At 50.7% G+C, this 17,560-nt stretch overlaps 1 protein-coding gene across 4 annotated transcripts in view; it reads right to left on the bottom strand.

Annotated features, from left to right (window-relative positions):
- BID (BH3 interacting domain death agonist) overlaps window positions 1-16,027 on the bottom strand; it is a 29,281-nt gene extending 13,254 nt beyond the window's left edge. The window contains exon 1 of one of the 4 annotated variants that reach the window (XM_005610818.4): window positions 15,529-16,027. The gene's annotated coding sequence lies outside the window, so the exon portion shown is untranslated. Of the gene's footprint in view, window positions 1-2,235; window positions 3,924-14,696; window positions 14,886-15,528 lie in introns of those variants that run through there. The other 3 variants (XM_023642857.2, XM_023642858.2, XM_070269777.1) reach the window with 3 other exon arrangements.
- Window positions 16,028-17,560: the final 1,533 nt, after the last annotated feature.

Genomic DNA, 17,560 nt, shown 5'->3' with positions numbered 1-17,560 from the left:
GAAGATTCACTCTGAGCTAACACCTGTTGCCAGGCTCCCTCTGTTTTGTATGTGGGTCACCACCACAACATGGCTTGATGAGTGCTGCAGGTCTGTGCCTGGGATCCAAACCCACAAAGCCGGGCCACCGAAGCAGAGTGCACCAAACTTAACCACTACACGACCAGGCTGGCACCAAAACTTCCAGAAGAAAACACAGGCAGTACACCCTTCGACATCAGTCTTAATAGTATATTTTCAAGTACCATGTCTGACTGGGGAAGAGAAACAATAGAAAAAATAAACAAATGGGACTACATCAAACTAAAAAGCGTCTGCACAGCAAAGGAAACCACCAACAAAATGAAAAGACAACCTAACAATTGAGAGAAGATATCTGCAAACCATATATCTGATGAGGGATTAATATCCAAAATATACAAAGAACTCATACATCCCAACAACAGAAAATCTAACAACCCAATTAAAAAAATGGGCAAAAGATATGAACAGACATTTCTCCAAAGAAGATACACAGATGGCCAACAGGCACATGAAAAGATGTTCAACATCATTAACTATCAGGGAAATGCAAATCAAAACTACAGTGAGATATCACCTCATGCTCATCAGAATGGCTATAATTAACAAGACAGGAAATTGCAAGAGTTGGAGAGGATGTGGAGAAAAGAGAACTTGCATACACTGCTGGTGGGAGTGCAAACTGGTGCAGCCACTATGGAAAACAGTACAGAGATTCCTCAAAAAATTAAGAATAGATCTACCATATAATCCAGCTATTTCCACTGCTGGGTATTTATCCAAAGAACATGAAAATATGAATATGTAAAGATATATGCACCCCTGTGTTCATCGCAGCATTATTCACAATAGCCAAGACTTGGAAACAACCTAGGTGCCCATCAAGGGACGAATGGATAAAAAAGATGTGGTATTTATACACAATGGAATACTACTCAGCCATAAGAAATGATGCAATCCAACCATTGTGACAACATGGATGGACCTTGAGGGTATTATGTTAAGTGAAATAAGTCAGAGAAAGTCAAATACCATATGATCTCACTCATAAATATAAGATGAAAACAACAACAAACACAGCCAGCTCTCACGGCCCAGCAGTTAAAGTTCTGCATGCTCCGCTTCGGTGGTCTGGACTCAGTTCCCCGGGCGCAGAACCACACCACTTGTCTGTCAGTAGCCATGCTGTGGTGGCGGCTCACACAGAAGAACTAGAAGGACTTACAACTATATACAACTATGTACTGGGGCTTTGGGGGGAGGGGGAGGGAGGAAAAAGGAGCAAGATTGGCCACAGATGTTAGCATAGTGCAAATCCTCCCCTGCAAAGAAAAAAAAAAAGACACTGACTTCTCCTTCACACAGATTATGTCATTAAAAATAACAAAAACAACAAACATAGAGACAGATTAGATTGGTGGTTACTCGAGGGGAAGTGGGGAGAGAAGAGGGTGAAAGGGGTGGTTGGGCACATGTGTGCGGTGATCGATGCTAATTAGTCTTTGGGTGGTGAACATGATGTAATCTACAGAGAAATGCAAATACAGTGATGTACACCTGAAATTTATATGTTCTAAAACAATGCTACCTCCGTAAAAAAATAAATATCTGTATTGTAAAAAAAAAAAAATTGGCAATTTCACATGGTTCCTAAATACACAGGAGATAAAAACAGAAGAACAGACAACCAACTCATCTCCAGGAAGAAAGGGGGAGGCTCCAACCCGTGTGGAAGGGGGTGGCAAGAAGGCCGTGCCTTCCGTGCACCAGGCAGCCATCTTGTGCCGTGCCTGGGACACACCGCTCTCGGCGCTGCCCTCTCCCTGTCTTGGGTGCTAACGCCGGCCGTGGGGGTCATGCGCAGACAATGGGGGTCTGGCAGAGCCACCCCTCGGCTGGGTATGGCTGAGTGTTTGGGAGGAGAGGGCCAGGAGCAGAGGACTCTGGTTTACGTGGACAGACAACAAGGACACTGGCTTGCTGGCCATCCACACGGCGAGAGGCAAGAGCTGGAGCCATTATCAGCATCAGGACACAGAACCGAACAGAACATGCTCCTCAGGAAAAAGGCCACAGAAGCCAAACCACCTCCACAGTCACTGCCAAGGTGGAGGCGCAGCACGCGGAGTCCTGGCCTCTGCTCCGCCTCGCTCTGTCAGGAAGGAACTTCAGAAAGCCATGGGGGAGGCAGCACTCGAGAGAATTCACACAAACCTTTGATCTGATTTCCTTCCACACTCTGACACACACACCCACATCCTCAGGGAGACTTCCGTCGTCTTCTACTTTCACTTATGTTGGGATGATTGTTCCGCTTCAATGGATATTCTTCAAAAAATGTGTTAATGTTGACACAATATTCTTTTGCAGTGGCTCGTTCTTGACCAGCAGTAACTTTGCCCCTGAACAAATTTGGCCCAAGGAACATTTGGCAATGTCTGGAGACATTTTTGGGTGTCACACCTGGGAGGGGTGCTACTGGCATCCAGCGCGTAGAGGCTGGGATGCTGGTCAACGTCCTACAGTGTGCAGACAGCCCCCACAGCAAAAAATGACCCAGCACAAAGTGTCAATAGTGCTGAGGCTGAAAACCTTCTTCTATTGTACGGATGCACCAAAATACAATTAATCTCCTATTATTGGACATGTATACTTTCCAATTTTTTCACCCTTAAAAATAGGACTGTGATGAATACCCTGGTGTGGCATTTTCCTATTAAATCCAGAATCAAATGAGATAATAGATGTGAAAGTTCAGCATGTCATCTTCTATGTACTGGCCTCATGGTAGTCACAGATGACAAGAGTGATGTCGCTCAGTTGGGCTGTGCTGAGGTCACCCAGGCCGCAGGGTCACTGCCAGAGCACCCTGGGAGCATGCGGCCCAGTGCAGGTCCTTGGCAAGCAGGGGAGGTGGGTGGGCTGCATTCCCAGGCTCGGCTGGGCAGGGCCCCGGGGCACGCCTCGACCGGCAGGGCAGACCACCCGTCTGCATCTGGTTCGCCTCCGGTTTTATTCCTTTGTTACTGTGAAGAAACTCAGTGAGTCAACTGTCCGCTGTGAGGGCGCCAGGAGGACAGGGCTGGAGAAACCCAGGAAAACCTCAAAGGCTCCCAGTCAACAATGGCTTCATCCCCAAACCCCAATTCCTAACCAGAGTTGCCAGCAAGAAGGAGAATTGAAGCCACCAAGAGCTGATGTCCCCTCCTTTCTGAGACCCGATGGGAAAATGGCCAGGTGGGAGGGAACAGGGAACAATAACCTGCTGCCTTCCCCCCAGGAGGCTTCCTTTCTGCCTACCAAGCACACGCACAGCCAGGCTTTCACCATCTCTGAGACACACTGTGACAGACGCACCTGGACTCGACACTCTTCACGGGTTATTTCTCCAAGTCCCTCTCACCCTTTTAATAACAGCGGACACTGAGGTGCAGAGATGACACCTATTCTTACTCCTGACAACAAGGACCCCAGCAACCACCATGTATTGACAATGTCCAAACACGCCAGCCACAGTGCCAGGCTCACCTTTATAGGCCTTCTCTCTGATCCTCCCGACATCCCTGCAAGGAAGGCAGTTCTGCCCCAGTTTTCAGGGAGCAGTGCCCTGCGGGTGCCCGGTGAGAACAGGGAACACCTCGCCAGCTGCAAAGTACCCAAGCTGGGGGTGCTGGGGCAAGGCAGTGCCCACCTCTGGGCCTGTTGCCCCCGAGTAGGATAAGCAGACAGTGGATAGCTCACCCATGTCTGCTCAGACTCGAATCCCCCTTTCCCGAGGCCTGAGAACCTCATCCATACGCTACCCAAGCACCATGCAGATCGCAAGGCCACTCAACACTGCACAGGAGGGCACACAACACTGAAGCTGGGAGAACCCAGCTGAGCCTAGCCCCCAACCAGCTGTGTGGCTGTGTGGCCCTCATCGATGGACCGATACACATTCGGAGGTGGTTCCATGCGCAGGCCCTGCGCCTGGAGCTGGAGGAACAGGGTAAAAAGGAGCCACGAGTCTCTGCCCCAAGGAAGCTTATTTACACAAAAACGTGCAGTTATAAATGTAAACCCTGTTTTTAAAGTGTGTGCTGCTATAAAAAGTCATTAATGCATCCATCAAATATTCAGTGTAACCGCGGGCCCTCCAGGACCAGTTCAACCAACTCCATCTCATTCCCTGAGTGATAAAGGGTGGCTTTTCAGGAATGAGACCCCTTGTCCAGTTCACGCAGGTTGGTACCACCAACCCATCAGCTGGGCCTGCGCAGACACCTGCTAAGTGACTCTTTTGACGTCAAAGGGTTGAAAACTTCACCCTCAGAGCATGCTAACCCACCACTGTGAACATGTGTCCTGTGAAGAGCCATGAAGATCAACTGCGCTTGCGCAGATCACCAATTACCTCATTTCTCCTCACCTCCAATCACCTATCTCCACACTCAGACGCCCTGCCCTTCACTGCATAAATTGCGCCCCAGGCCCTGGGCCGGGGAGACAGATCTGAGGGCACATGTCTGTCTCCTTGCAGATCCATCTAGCAATAAAGCTCTTTCTTTCCCCAAAAGCTCATGCTGTAATAATCTTTTTTTATGCACATCAGGCAAGAGAACCCCAATTTTGTGTCGTAACAAGAGTGCCTACTGTCTGCAAGGAAAAGCTATGTCTTTCTTACGGCGTGCTCTCTCTCTCTATATATATAAAAGATAGAGATATTTATACACATTTTATAGACATATTTATATTTAAAGTGTCAAAATTGACTTTAGTGGAGACATTTTAAATGGAGTTTTGAGAAACTGCCATATTAACTATAACTTTTAACCAAAGTAATTGATTTCTGTCTCACAGAGAACCAGGGGTCGGTCCCTGCGAGCCATCCGTCATGCACAGCCACCGGGCAGAGTGGCCCAGCTCCAGAGCACCCGGCTCACCCTGCTGCAGCCATGTGAGCCACGCGCATCCCTTTCACATGTTCTCAGAGCAGCAGATGCATCCATTCATGCCAGCCCAAGACAAAGCCTCTGCCTGGTATATTAAAAGAACTTCAAATTATACCTAGTAATTAGTGTTTCAATATTCTTATTTATAAATTATCTAGGTATACAATGATTACCTATTAATTAGCTCAATTTAATATGAGTCCAAGGTTTTAGGTTATCTAAGCTTTATCTTGGAATACTGTTAAAATAAAAACATTGTCAGAATTTAATTCAATTTATTTGAACACAAATTTACATTTTTCATAACGTTAGACATTATGTAAGAGTAATATTAGCTGATTTGATAAGTAAACCTGTAGAAGTGTTTTGGGGAGGAACCATGTAGAATAAAATTTATTAAGTATTGATTATTAAATATAATCAGTATTATATTTAATACTGATAGATCAGAGAAAAGACATAGCTTCTTTTTTAAGATCGGCACCTGAGCTAACATCTGTTGCCAATCTTCCTTTTTCTTTTTCTTCTTCTCCTCCCCAAAGCCCCCCAGTACGTAGTTGTATATTCTAGTTGTGAGTGGCTCTGGTTGTGGCATGTGGGACGCCACCTCAGCGTGGCCTGATGAGTGGTGCCACGTCCACACCCAGGATCCGAACCGGCGAGACCCTGGGCCCCCCAAGCGGAGCTCGTGAACTTAACCACTCGGCCATGGGGCCAGCCCCAAGACAAAGCTTTTTTAAACCAAAATTATTAATTTATTCTCATTTGCCAAAGATTTATCTTTTTTTTTAAAGATTTTATTTTTCCTTTTTCTCCCAAAGCCCCCTGGTACATAGTTGCATATTTTCAGTTGTGGGTCCTTCTAGTTGTGGCATGTGGGACACCACCTCAGCATGGCCTGATGAGTGGTGCCATGTCTGTGCCCAGGATCTGAACCAGCGAAACCCTGGGCAAAGCAGAGCACACGAACTTAACCACTCGGCCACGGGGCCAGCGCCCAAAGATTTATCTTAATTACAAGAACCCGTAGTCTTAAAACATTTCTGAATTTGTTTCTGTAATAATATTTTTAAGTCTAGTGCATTTAAATTATTAAAAATGGAATCTCTTTATTTTCTGGAAATTTTATAAATATTTGATTTATATAAATTTTTTTTTAAGATTGGCACCTGAGCTAACAACTGTTGCCAATCTTTTTTTTTTCTGCTTTATCTCCCTAAATCCCCCCGTTACATAGTTGTATATCCTAGTTGCGGCATATGGGACGCCGCCTCAGCGTGGCCTGATGAGCGGTGCCATGTCGGCGCCCAGGATCCGAGACGGTGAAACCCTGGGCCACCAAAGCGGAGCACGCGAACTCAACCACTCAGCCAGGGGGCCGGCCCCATATATAAACATTTATTTAGGTCCATGCAGCCAATCAGAGCAGAGTTCCTCTAATTTAAGACACTTCACAACCTAACCCCCCAATGATGAGAACCATTTTTTTCCACATTTACACAATGAAAGCAAAGGCTTTTCTGAATTATAGACACACAGAGAGCTGGTGGCATCAGTTCTACAACTGTGAACACAGAAACATGAAGGCTCGCTGGGCCAGATGTCAAAGAGTTGTTCCTCCTGGTGGGCACAACATTCTGAACTGAAGTGAGCTCAAAAGAGACTGAGGACACAAACAAAAACTCCAACAATCCAGATTCTCTATCACTTACTCAACAGAACAGACCTCGGTCATCTGCCTAGGAAGGCAACAAACGGTTAGACCATAGAGCCAAATCCTCACTCGTGATGCCACCAATGGGAGTAACTGATTGGCTGTGCAAACCAGAAACCAAAACAAAAGACAAAGTCAGGAGAGAGAGAGAGGGGGTCAGAGTCAGCAAAGGTGGAAGTCCACTGCAGCTGGGGGTTCACCTCTGGCAGCTCAGCAAAGACCACGTGAGTCCACTGGGCATGCTTCTCAGTGGACGACCTCCAAAGCTGCTAATGGGTGAAGAAAAAAACAAGGTGAAACTATGACTTTCATACAAATATAAAATGATAAAATGGACACGTGTCAAAGATTTCTCTTAGCTCATTAACCAGTGAGATGATACAACCAGTTTCTAAAGATGCCGGCCAGTTCTAATATCTACTTTTATGGACATAAAACCACCAGTCTGGAGTCACAAGAAGACAGTCCTTCCCTTTAAGAGGGGTGAAGTCCAGTTACGGGGGTGGACAGGGTCAAGGCGAAGCCTGAAAGACGGCCCTGACGGCCTCAGGGGCTCAGAGCTGCAGAATGCCTGCTTCCCACGGTCCCCAGAAGACCACATGGGCTTCACGCACACTGACTTCTTCCTTTGGCTTCTGACTCCTCACCAGTTTTCACATGAGCTCTTTCTGACAGTGCATGGGGGGGAGGGTGTTGTCACTCTCAGCCAGCACACACTTCTGCAGTGGGCCACACTTCCACTCAGCCCAACTGGATCCATCAAAGGAGGAAGCTGAAGTTGGGACACTGGTCCCTCTACCCCCTGTACTAGGCCGAGTCGGAGACCCCAGCCCCTGTAGGCTTACCCCCAGACGTGGGGGGAAATTCCTCAGAAATTCAAATGCTCTACCCGACTACTCTGTTCCCCTCCCCTTCCACTGCAAAGGCATGGGAACCACGGATCTAACCATGTGCTTTCCAACCTGGCTGCACACTGGAATCAGCTTGGAAGCTTTAAAACAGACTGATTTGACGTGATCTTATGCACAGAAACAAGGGATCCACTAAAAACTACCAGAACTAAAAAACAAGTTCAGCAAGGTTACAGGATACAAGTAATTTGCAAGATCAATTGTACTTCTATACGATAGCGAGAAAAAACCCAAAAACGAAAATTAAGAAAACAATTCCTTGAGGCCAGCCCAGTGGCGCAGCAGTTAAGTTCACACCTTCCTCCTCAGCGGCCCAGGGTTCGCTGGTTCAGATCCCAGGTGCGGACCTACGTACCACTTGGCAAGCCATGCTGTGGCAGGTGTCCCACATATAAAGCAGAGGAAGATGGCCACAGATGTTAGCTGAGGGCCAATCTTCCTCAGCAAAAACAGGAGGATTGGCAGCGGATGTTAGCTCAGGGCTAATCTTCCTCAAAAAAAAAAAAAAATTCCATTTATAATGGCATCAAGAAAAATAAAATAATTAGGTATACATTTAACAAAAGAAGTGTAAGACCTGTACAATGAAACCTACAAACATCTTTGAAAGAAAGTAAAGATCTAAATAAATGAAAAGCCATGTGCATGAACTGGAGAGTTAATATCGTGAAGATGGCAGTACTCTCCAAATTGATCCTCAAATTCAATGCAATTCCTCTCAAACTCTCACCTGGCCTTTTTGCAGAAGTGACAAATGGTTCCTATGATTTCTATGGAAACTCAAGGGACACAGAATAGCCAATCTTGAAAAAGAGGAAAGTCAGTGGACTCACACTTCCTGATTCCAAAACTTATTACTAAGCGACAGCATCAAGACAGTGTGGTCCTGCAAAGATAAACACATAGATCAATGGGTTAGAGACAACAGTCCATCAATAAACCCTAATATTTATGGTTAATTGATGTTTGACAAAGAGGCCAAGACCAGAGCAAAAAACAGTGCTGGGACAACTGGATATCCATAAGCAAATGTACAAATTTGGCCCCTACCTCACATTATGCACAAAAACGAACTCAAAATAGATTACAGACCTAAATGTAAAAGCTAAAACTATAAAACTCTTAGGAGGAATAAAAGTTCGTATCTTGGGTCAGGCAATGATTTCTCAGACACAACACCAAAAGAACAAGTGACACAAGGAAAAAATAGACAAACTGAACTTCTTGAAGATTAAAACCTTTTGTGCTTCGAAAGATACCATCAAGAAAGAGAAAAGAGGGGCCGGGCTGGTGACATAGTGGTTAAGTTCAGACATTCCACTTTGGTGACCCAGGGTTCTCGGGTTCACACCCTGGATCCTGGGTGTGGACCTGCACACTGCTTGTCGAGCCATGCTGTGGTGGTGTCCCACATACCAATAGGGGAAGACTGGCACAGATGTTAGCTCAGCACAGATGTTAGCTCAGGGATAATCTTCCTCAAGCAAAAAGAGGAAGCCTGGCAATGGATGTTAGCTCAGGGCAAATCTTCCTCACCAAAAAAAAAAAGGAGGAGGAGGAAAGACAACTCATAGAAGGGGGGAAAGTATTTGCAAATCATTTATTTGACAACAGACTTGTATCCAGAATACTGTATATAAAGAATTCTTATAACTCAATAATAAAAAGACAACTGGATTGAAAATTTAGCAAAAGATTTAAATAGGATCCAAAGATGATATACAAATGGCCAAAAGGCACACGAAAAAGTGCTCAACATTATCAGCCATTACACAAATGCTCATCAAAACTACAGCGAGATACCACTTCACACCCACGAGCATGGCTAGAATAAAAAAGACAGATAATAGTAAACGGTAGCAAGGATGCTGAGAAACCGGAACCCTCACATACTGCTGGGAGGAACGTAAATGATGCTGCTGCTCTAGAAAATAGTTCAGCGGCTCCTCAACCCACTAAACAGAGTCTAACACCAGCAATTCCACTCCCAGGTACAGACCTAAGAGAAACGAAAACAAATCTCCAAAGAAAAACTTGTACATGAATGTTCACAGCAGTATTATCCATAATAATTAGAAAGTAAAAATAATCCCAATGTTCAACTAATGAATCAGTAAACAAAATGTGGTATATCCAGTACAATGGGGTTATCTGGGCATAAAAAGGAGTGGAGTTCTGATATATACTACAACATGGGTGAGCCTTGAAAACATCATGCCGAGCGAAAGAAGCCAGGCACAAAAGGCCACATACTGTAGGACTCCATTTACAAGAACTTCCCAGGATAGGCAAATCCACAGAGACAGAAGGCAGATCAGGGTTGCCTAGAGCTGCAGGGAGAGGGGGACCAGAGAGTGGCTGATAATGTGTATGCAGTTTTAGGGTGTGAAATGTTCTAAAATTAGATTGTGGTGATGGTTGCGCAACTCTGTGAATCTCACGGTATGTGAAACAGCTCAATAAAGCGGTTAAAAGAACGGCAGCTCGAGGGAGGGTGGTATAGACGTAACTCAGGCCGTCCCCTCACACAGGGCTGCTGCTCCAGCCAGGTGCTCGCAAGTCGACCACCCTGGGTGCCAGAGCCTCCTGCTCCCCTCACCGGCCAGGCCCTGGGTTCCTGAGATCTGTCACATGTGCAGGGCAAGATGGGCCAGCAGGGAGAGAGTCTGGTAGCCCAGGGCTACTCCAAAGTGTCTAGGCTGGCCTTGGATGGTCCCCCGCCTCTCCCTTCAACACTCCACAGCCATCCTCCCCTGGGAGCCTAGGCATGGGGAAGAAAAGCGACATTACCAAGGCCAGTCAGGGCCCCAGAACCGCGGCCGCCCTGGGGCTGCTTCCACACCGCCCTTTGGGGCCGGAGCCGGCAGGGGGCGCTGAACAGAGCAGCATGGCAAGGCCACCACGGTGTAGACAGAAGGGCCTTGCGTGGGCAGCAAGAGTCCTCCCGCCTCCCAAGTTCTGGTGGGAAAAACTCTTTCATCTATGAAAGGTGAAAATAACCTGCATTTGGGAGAACAGTGCAGGCCGCTGGCATGCGAAAAGACACAGTCAGTGCAATCATTTCACACAAAGTCCCACCCTAGCAAAATGCAGTGACCAACAAGGGCCCTGGACTCAGCTCCCTGGTCAGCCAGGTAAGAGTTTTAGAGGTTAGACGTCACCGTGGATCCTAGGAGCTATCCTGAGGAGAAAACAAGGCCTCTTGAGAAGTGGCGGACACCTGGGGGCCAAGTGGTCTCACAGTTAGGATGTCCCAAGGGAATGGAGACATTCACCAGGCTGGGCAGGAGCCTCCTCAAGGCTGTGCTGTCCCCCAGTCCCAGGGGCCCGCCAGCCTGGGCCAACGCCTCAGCCTCACGGCCCCACATCCACCCTCTCCAGGGCGGGGTGAGGACACGCCTGCGGGACAGTTTCTGGGGAGGTTCCCGTCAAGGGCTGGGGCCACCTGAACTCTTCCAGACACAAGCATGGATGTGAGAAACGCTCTCACCATCAATGTTCCACATCTGCAGAACTTCACAGAATTCAGGGGAGAACTAGAAGGAGATATACAGTTATGCAAATTAAACCAAACATGGGTGCAGACATGCCCACTAAGAGAAATACAGCAACACTTAACCACCGGCCTCAAACAAAAGCTCGGGGCCAAGGGTCCACGTGGGACAAGCGCGGGGAGACTCAGCAAGTTGGAGCCCCGCCAGGCTGCATCTGGAACTCCAGACAGGCCTGTGCCTGCCGCAGCACTTGCCCCGCTCTGAAGACACGGGTTTGTTAAGCAAGCAGGGTGAACGCCGACCTGCCCCACTGGTTAGCAGAGCCATCAGCATGGCAGGAGCTTAGTAACTGCAGGCGGGGGTCCTGTCCAGATGTCTCCCTCCACATGGTGGCAGCCCCACTCCTGAGCCTCTCCCACACTTCCACCAGGGCAGACGCCTCCCGGGCCCCCAGGGCAGTGTCAGGACAGTTCCTGTGTGTGCCTGAAGGTCACCTGCCTGCTTTTAAACCCAGTCTAGACTCAGAAGGTGCTTGTTTCCCCTTTAAAACTCCACCTCCAGGTGCCCACCTCCACCACCACCAAGCTGATAGGATTATTGAGGAAACAAGGAATTTAAAACAAACCACTTCCTCATTTTCTAAGTTGGTGGCTTCTAGGACCCTGGACACAAATACCCAAAAAGCCAACCAAGAATTCGATTTGCAAGGCAGCAGAACTCCAGAAATGGCTGCTTTCTGGTTCGTCCAGATGATCATATTGGCCCTTCATTTGAAACTTCCCCGTTTTGACCAATGGAGGCAGGAAGAGGAGGGGGAGGAGGGAGAAATCCCAAGGACAGGGTCCACAGCACCGCCCCCTGAAGCCTCACCCTCTCCCACATACATCACTAGCCACCTCGTCACCTGGGCTGCCTGCAGGGGAGGGGAGTCAGCAGAAAGGCCATGGCTAATCTCTCTGATCCTCCCCCCTCAATGTCTAACGCGTGCCGGGGTCCAGAGGCGGATGGGCCGGATCTGGGAGGTGGGGCAGTGAGAGGCCTGGAAATCCAGGCAGTGTAGGGTCATGGTTAGAGCTGGGCCTCTGGAGTCTGACTCTCTTGGCTGTGACCCTGGACAAGTTACTTAATCTCTCCATGTCTCAGTTTCCCCATCTACAGAACGGGTATCTAGTCTATGATTACTGTGATGTCCAAACGAGCTAATCAAGGCATATAAAGTTCTCTCCGTGTCTATCGGGCACACAGTGAGCTTGACTGTTACGGCTGATCATCACCATCCTCAAGTAGCTGTCTTTTCCAGACGAGCCAGTGGCTTTGGGCAAGGATACATGTGGCCTCTGGGTGCTGCTCATAGACCTTGTGCGTGGGAAGCCCAGTGGGGCAGGCAGCTGGCCTCCAGGGCACTCCAGGCCTGTGCTGCCCTCCACAGTCCCAGCCTGCAATGGTCACCAAAGGTCTAACCACAGAAAGCACTTCCAGCAGCCACAGCTCTAGGGCAAGCCTTCTCATGGGCTGACAGTCCAGAGCCAGCATCCTGGGTACCACCACCAAGACCCTCACAGTCCTGGATTAGGATGGCTGCTTGGCCTCCAACACCAACAGTATCACAACCTCCTTGAGTCCCCAGTCTTCTACTTTGAGAGAACAGCTGGAATATTGTTCACTGCCCTGCTGCAAGGCCAAGACTCTTGCCCTAGAAGGTTCTGTCATCCAAAATCCATCCTCCTCCCTATGCCTCATCCTTCCTTCTCAGTCCAGGGCCCTGGGCACTGCTGGGGCTCCTGGACAGGCTATTCTCATTTGCAAATGAGTGGCACCTCCAGTTCCTCCAATTAGTCTCCCCAGGTCGCTAAGGCTGTGAGTTTCCCCAAGCAAGGCCTCGGGGCAAGGCGCGCAACGCCCCCTCCCAACTAGAGATCCCCCTTTCCCACCCAGGCACCCTTCCGCCAGCATTCCCTGCACTGCCCTCAGTGCACCCTGCCATCTCCTCTGTGGGTAAGCTCCTATTCATTCTTCAGAGTCCACCTCACACAGCCTAACCTCCTCGGACAGCAACTCACCCCACCTTCCCGCAACTCTTTGCACCAAACACCAGTGAAGCCTGCATCCCAACGTATCAGAGTCGCCAGTCCCGCAGCTCCACTCTCACCAGACAGCACCCTGTCCGTCCCCGCAGCCCATGAGACGCCTGCCTCTCAGCCCAAGATGAAGTGCTGCCCAAGGCTCCGAGGGTTGACTGGCACCTCTTCCCTGGGCAGGGGGACAGGAGAGCGCACGCGCGCTGGGCAGCAAGCAAAGGCTGGGCGGCATCTTCTTTCCAGCAAGGCCTCACCAGAGGTCTGCCACCCAACTGCTCACACCGCCGACTGACTCCTCCGCCCTCCTTCCTCCTCGCTCCAGACCAGTCTCTTCCAGTAAGTCATGCACGACTCCGGGGCCCTGGCTCAGGGTCTGCCCCAAGATGGCACAGACCAGGCCCAGGAGAGCCTGGCCACCCTCAAAGCATGCCAAGTGCCTCAGATGGGTGGAGACGGAATGTGGAAAAGCCACATCCTTCTGCAGCGCCCCCAGCTCCCTTCCACAGCGAGAGGCCACTGAGCCGCCACTGAGTGAGGCCTGAGGGAGCAGCTAAGACTTACAGAAGGGCAGGCAAGGCGGGTGAAATCAGGCAGTCGCCTGAAAAGGTGTGGGAGCTCTGTGCTGCGTCCCCATCCTGCTCCTCACTTCGTCCCAGGCCCACCAGATGAAGACCAATCCAGTCCCAGAAGGCCTTATCTGTGTTCCTCAAGCACATCCCTCACTGCCACCAACACTGTCCCACCACAACCGCGGCACCCGCTGGACATTCCTATTTGTTGGATGAACGAATAAACGAACCCCTGCTAAGCCCAGCCACTTGGTGGCTGAGGGTTCAAGGGCTCTCCAAGAGTTCCCTGGGGTCATTGAGTCAATCAACAAACTGCTTTCTACCACCAGCAGGTATTTGCATATAATTTCTAACAGTTCTATGACAGACACTCTAGCTACACCGAGGCAGGTGTACGCAGGTGCTGGGGAAAGAGCCCTAGACCAGAGTCCAAGGTCTGCGTCTGGATTTGAGTTCCGGATCTGGCTCTGAACAGGTGTGTGACCTGAGCCCATCCCTTCCCGTGGGTTTTCTCATCTCGGGTTGGAACCGGCAGTGTAGCCGCGAACTGTCCTCGGACCCGCGGGCAGGGGCTGGCTTAGCCCCCCGCCACTGCGCCCCGCACGCCGGCCCGGCCGAGGCCCGACAAGCAGCCCGCCAAACCCGAGGCTCGCGCGGGGGGAGACGACAAAGGGCCTCCCGCCTCCCCGGGCGCCGGCCGGGCGGAAGGCGGGAACCACCGAGTCGCGCGCGGGCTCCTAGGGGCGAAGCTCCGGCGGCGGGCGGGCCGCGGGGTGACCCCTCGCGGCCGCGCGTCCCCTCCGGCTCCCACCCCAGAGCGCGAGCGGCCCGGACCCGCCTGTGGGGGCTGGGCCGGCGGCGGGAACCCCCGAACTCGCAGCTCCGCGCGGACCCAGAGGGCGCAGGGCTCGACGCCGGGCCGGGACGCACGAGGCCGGGCCGGGACGCACGAGGCCGCCCCGGGACGCTACTCACCCACCCTCCAGCCGCGGGAGCCCGGAAGGGGCGGCGGGGGCGCGGCGGGCACGGAAGCGGAGGACACGGAGGCGGAGGCGGAGACGGGCCCGGGACGCAGAGGACGCAGCCGCCGGCGCTACTTCCTCTAGTTCGCGCCCGCACTGCCCGGCCAGCCCGCGGCCCGCCGCCCGCCCCGCCCCCCGCCCCGCCCCCCGGGCCAGCCCCGCTCCCCGCCCCCGGGCCCGCCGCCCGCCGCCCGCCCCCGCCCCCGCCCCCGCCCCGCCCCCGCCCCGCCCACTGCCGCCCGCCCCGCCCCCGGACCCGCCGCCCGCCGCCCGCCTCAGCCCCGCCCACCGCCACCCACCACCCGCCGCCCGCCTCAGCCCCGCCCACCGCCACCCGCCCCGCCCCCGGACCCACCGCCCGCCCCGCCCACCGCCGCCGGGCCCGCCCGCGTCCCGCAGCCCGCGCGGAGCCCGCCCCGCCCACCACCGGCGGGGACCCGGACTCGGAGAGAAGTCGGGAGGGGACCGGAAAGCGAGCGGGACCCGGTCCTACGCTGCTCCCAAAGCCGGGGCGCCTGGAGCCGGTGGATGAGCCCGTAATGGAGAAGACGTGAGGTTGGCTTTATTCCCGAGAGTCCACGATTTGCACGCTCAGATGGGGTGCTTGTCAAGGCCGTCATCCGGGAAGGTTGGCCGCTTTTCCAGCCATGCGGGGATAATTCCTACTGTTTCTCGCGTGGCAGTGCTTTCACAATCCTCCCGGGCTGTTTTTGGAATAGCCTCGGGGGTGCCAATTCTCCGTCCTAACGGAACCAGGAAGAATAGAGTCTGATGAAGCCACTCACCAGTCTCTGTGTCCAGATAGCCCCACAACGCGGCAGCGCGGCCCAGGCCAGGGGAGAAACACACGTGACGCCTAGGAAAGAGAAACAGAAACGAGAAAGCAAATTCCTGGAAAGGGCAAGGAACCTAATAGGATCAAGGAAGTTGCCACACCTGAACAGAGGACTGGAAAGTGAATTTTAAAAAAGAAGAAAAAGACTGGAAGGAAATATAACCAAAACCCATCACGTGGTTACATTAAAATAATAAAAATCAGTGATTTTCTACTTTCTACTTTTTTGCATTTTCCAAATTTTCTTAAATGGCTGTGGCAGTAATTTTACAGTGACTAAAAACTATCATAATAAACATCACGTAAGGGAATAGTTCATTAGATTAGGCAGTGTAAACTGTACTTCAAGTTGATTTCTTTGTCACAGTTCCAAGTCCAAGTGATTAAAGTATAAATAGCAAGTAATATTTTTAAATAGGGTTTTCTCTGAGGTTCCTGGCAGCTAAAGCAAAAGGGAGAGAGAGATTAATTTCATAATTCTACAAAAACAGGATGGAGTATACCAATTTCCACTTCAAGACAGTCCAACTTTATCTTGCACCTAAATTTAAATAACATCTGTGGTTTTTATGTGCAGCTTAAATTGGCTCTGAAAGAGGTGTCAAAGGGGACAATCTGGAAATTTTGAGCAAAAGCAGGTTCACTCCAATAAATATATTTCCTCCCACAGTGACTGGTGTGAAGGGGACAACAATCATTAAGATGTCTGAGATCAGAGAATAAATGACCCCATCAGTGGCCCCTGCTGAACGCTCTCCTCTGGGGGAGTTAGAACTGTGCTGGAGTTAGAACTGTGCTGCGCCCAGGACAGACACTCCTCATCTGGGCAGCAGAGGCCGGCCCACATAAGCTATAAGTCACTTCTGGCACCAGCACTCTGGTACCGTAAGAACATTTCTAGGACCATAGATGCGTTTCTAGTGCTATATGTGGACCAGTCAGGCCAAATCACGCTACCCAAGAAGCTGTTCCCAGGCTCTCATGGCATATTCTTGTCAGGAGGAGTTTAACTTCTAACCAATGCATTTAACTAGCGGTCCTTCCAACCTCAACACCACTCAGCTCTCCTCTTACTCTCGCCGCTCCTGATTGCTAAACTTTGAATGATGGATGACATCATCCTCTGCCTTCTTAAACAGGACTCTGAATATACTTTCATTTTTCCCGTGCCTCGGGGTCCTCATTACACACATGGCCTCCCGTGCTGTGAGGTGCAGCCATGGCTCCAGGCAGCACTACTGTGCGCCCCAATCTCCCTCCATGCACATCCGCTCACCACCCATGCATCCCCAAATATGGCAGTTACACTAAAGCTTCTAGGGACATTCTCCGACAAGTCTTTTTGTGGACATACGTTTTCGCTTCTCTTGAGTATAATACCTGGGAGTGGAACTGCTAGGTCCTAGGGTTGGGGAATATTTCACTTTATTAGAAAGTGCCAGTTTTCCAAAGCGGCTGTACCATTTTGCACCCCTACCAGCAGTGTACGAGTGTCCCCGTGGCTCCACATCCCCTCTGGGCTCACCTCCTGTACCAGCTCCCTGGTCCAAGCCCCATCTCCCTCTGCTTCTTGCAGTAGCCTCCTGACCGTTCCCCTCACTTCTACCTTGGCTCCAACATGCTTTCTCCTTTTATATAAGGTCAAATGATGTCACTCCACTTTTTAAAATCCTCTATGGTTTTGTTACCACACAAAATTGGGGCTCTCTTGGCCAATGCACATAAAGAGCCAATTATTATGTCACCAACTTTTGGGAAAAGAAAACAGCTTATTGTGAGATCAATCTGCAAGGAGGAGACAGGCATATGTTTTCAGATCTGTCTCCCTGGTCCAGGGCTTGGGCACAATTTACAGGGTGAAGGGCAGGGCGTCTGAGTGTGGAGATAGGTGATTGGAGGTGAGGAGAAGTGAGGTAATTGGTGATCTGCTCAAGCGCAGTTGAGCTTCATGCCTCCTCACAGACTGTCGACGAAAATAATCC

This window comes from Equus caballus, chromosome 6 (assembly GCF_041296265.1).
Source record: "Equus caballus isolate H_3958 breed thoroughbred chromosome 6, TB-T2T, whole genome shotgun sequence".
NCBI classification, from domain to species: Eukaryota; Metazoa; Chordata; class Mammalia; order Perissodactyla; family Equidae; genus Equus; species Equus caballus.
The sequence above is the reverse complement of the archived record's forward strand: the minus strand, read 5'-3'. Positions and strand labels throughout refer to the sequence as shown.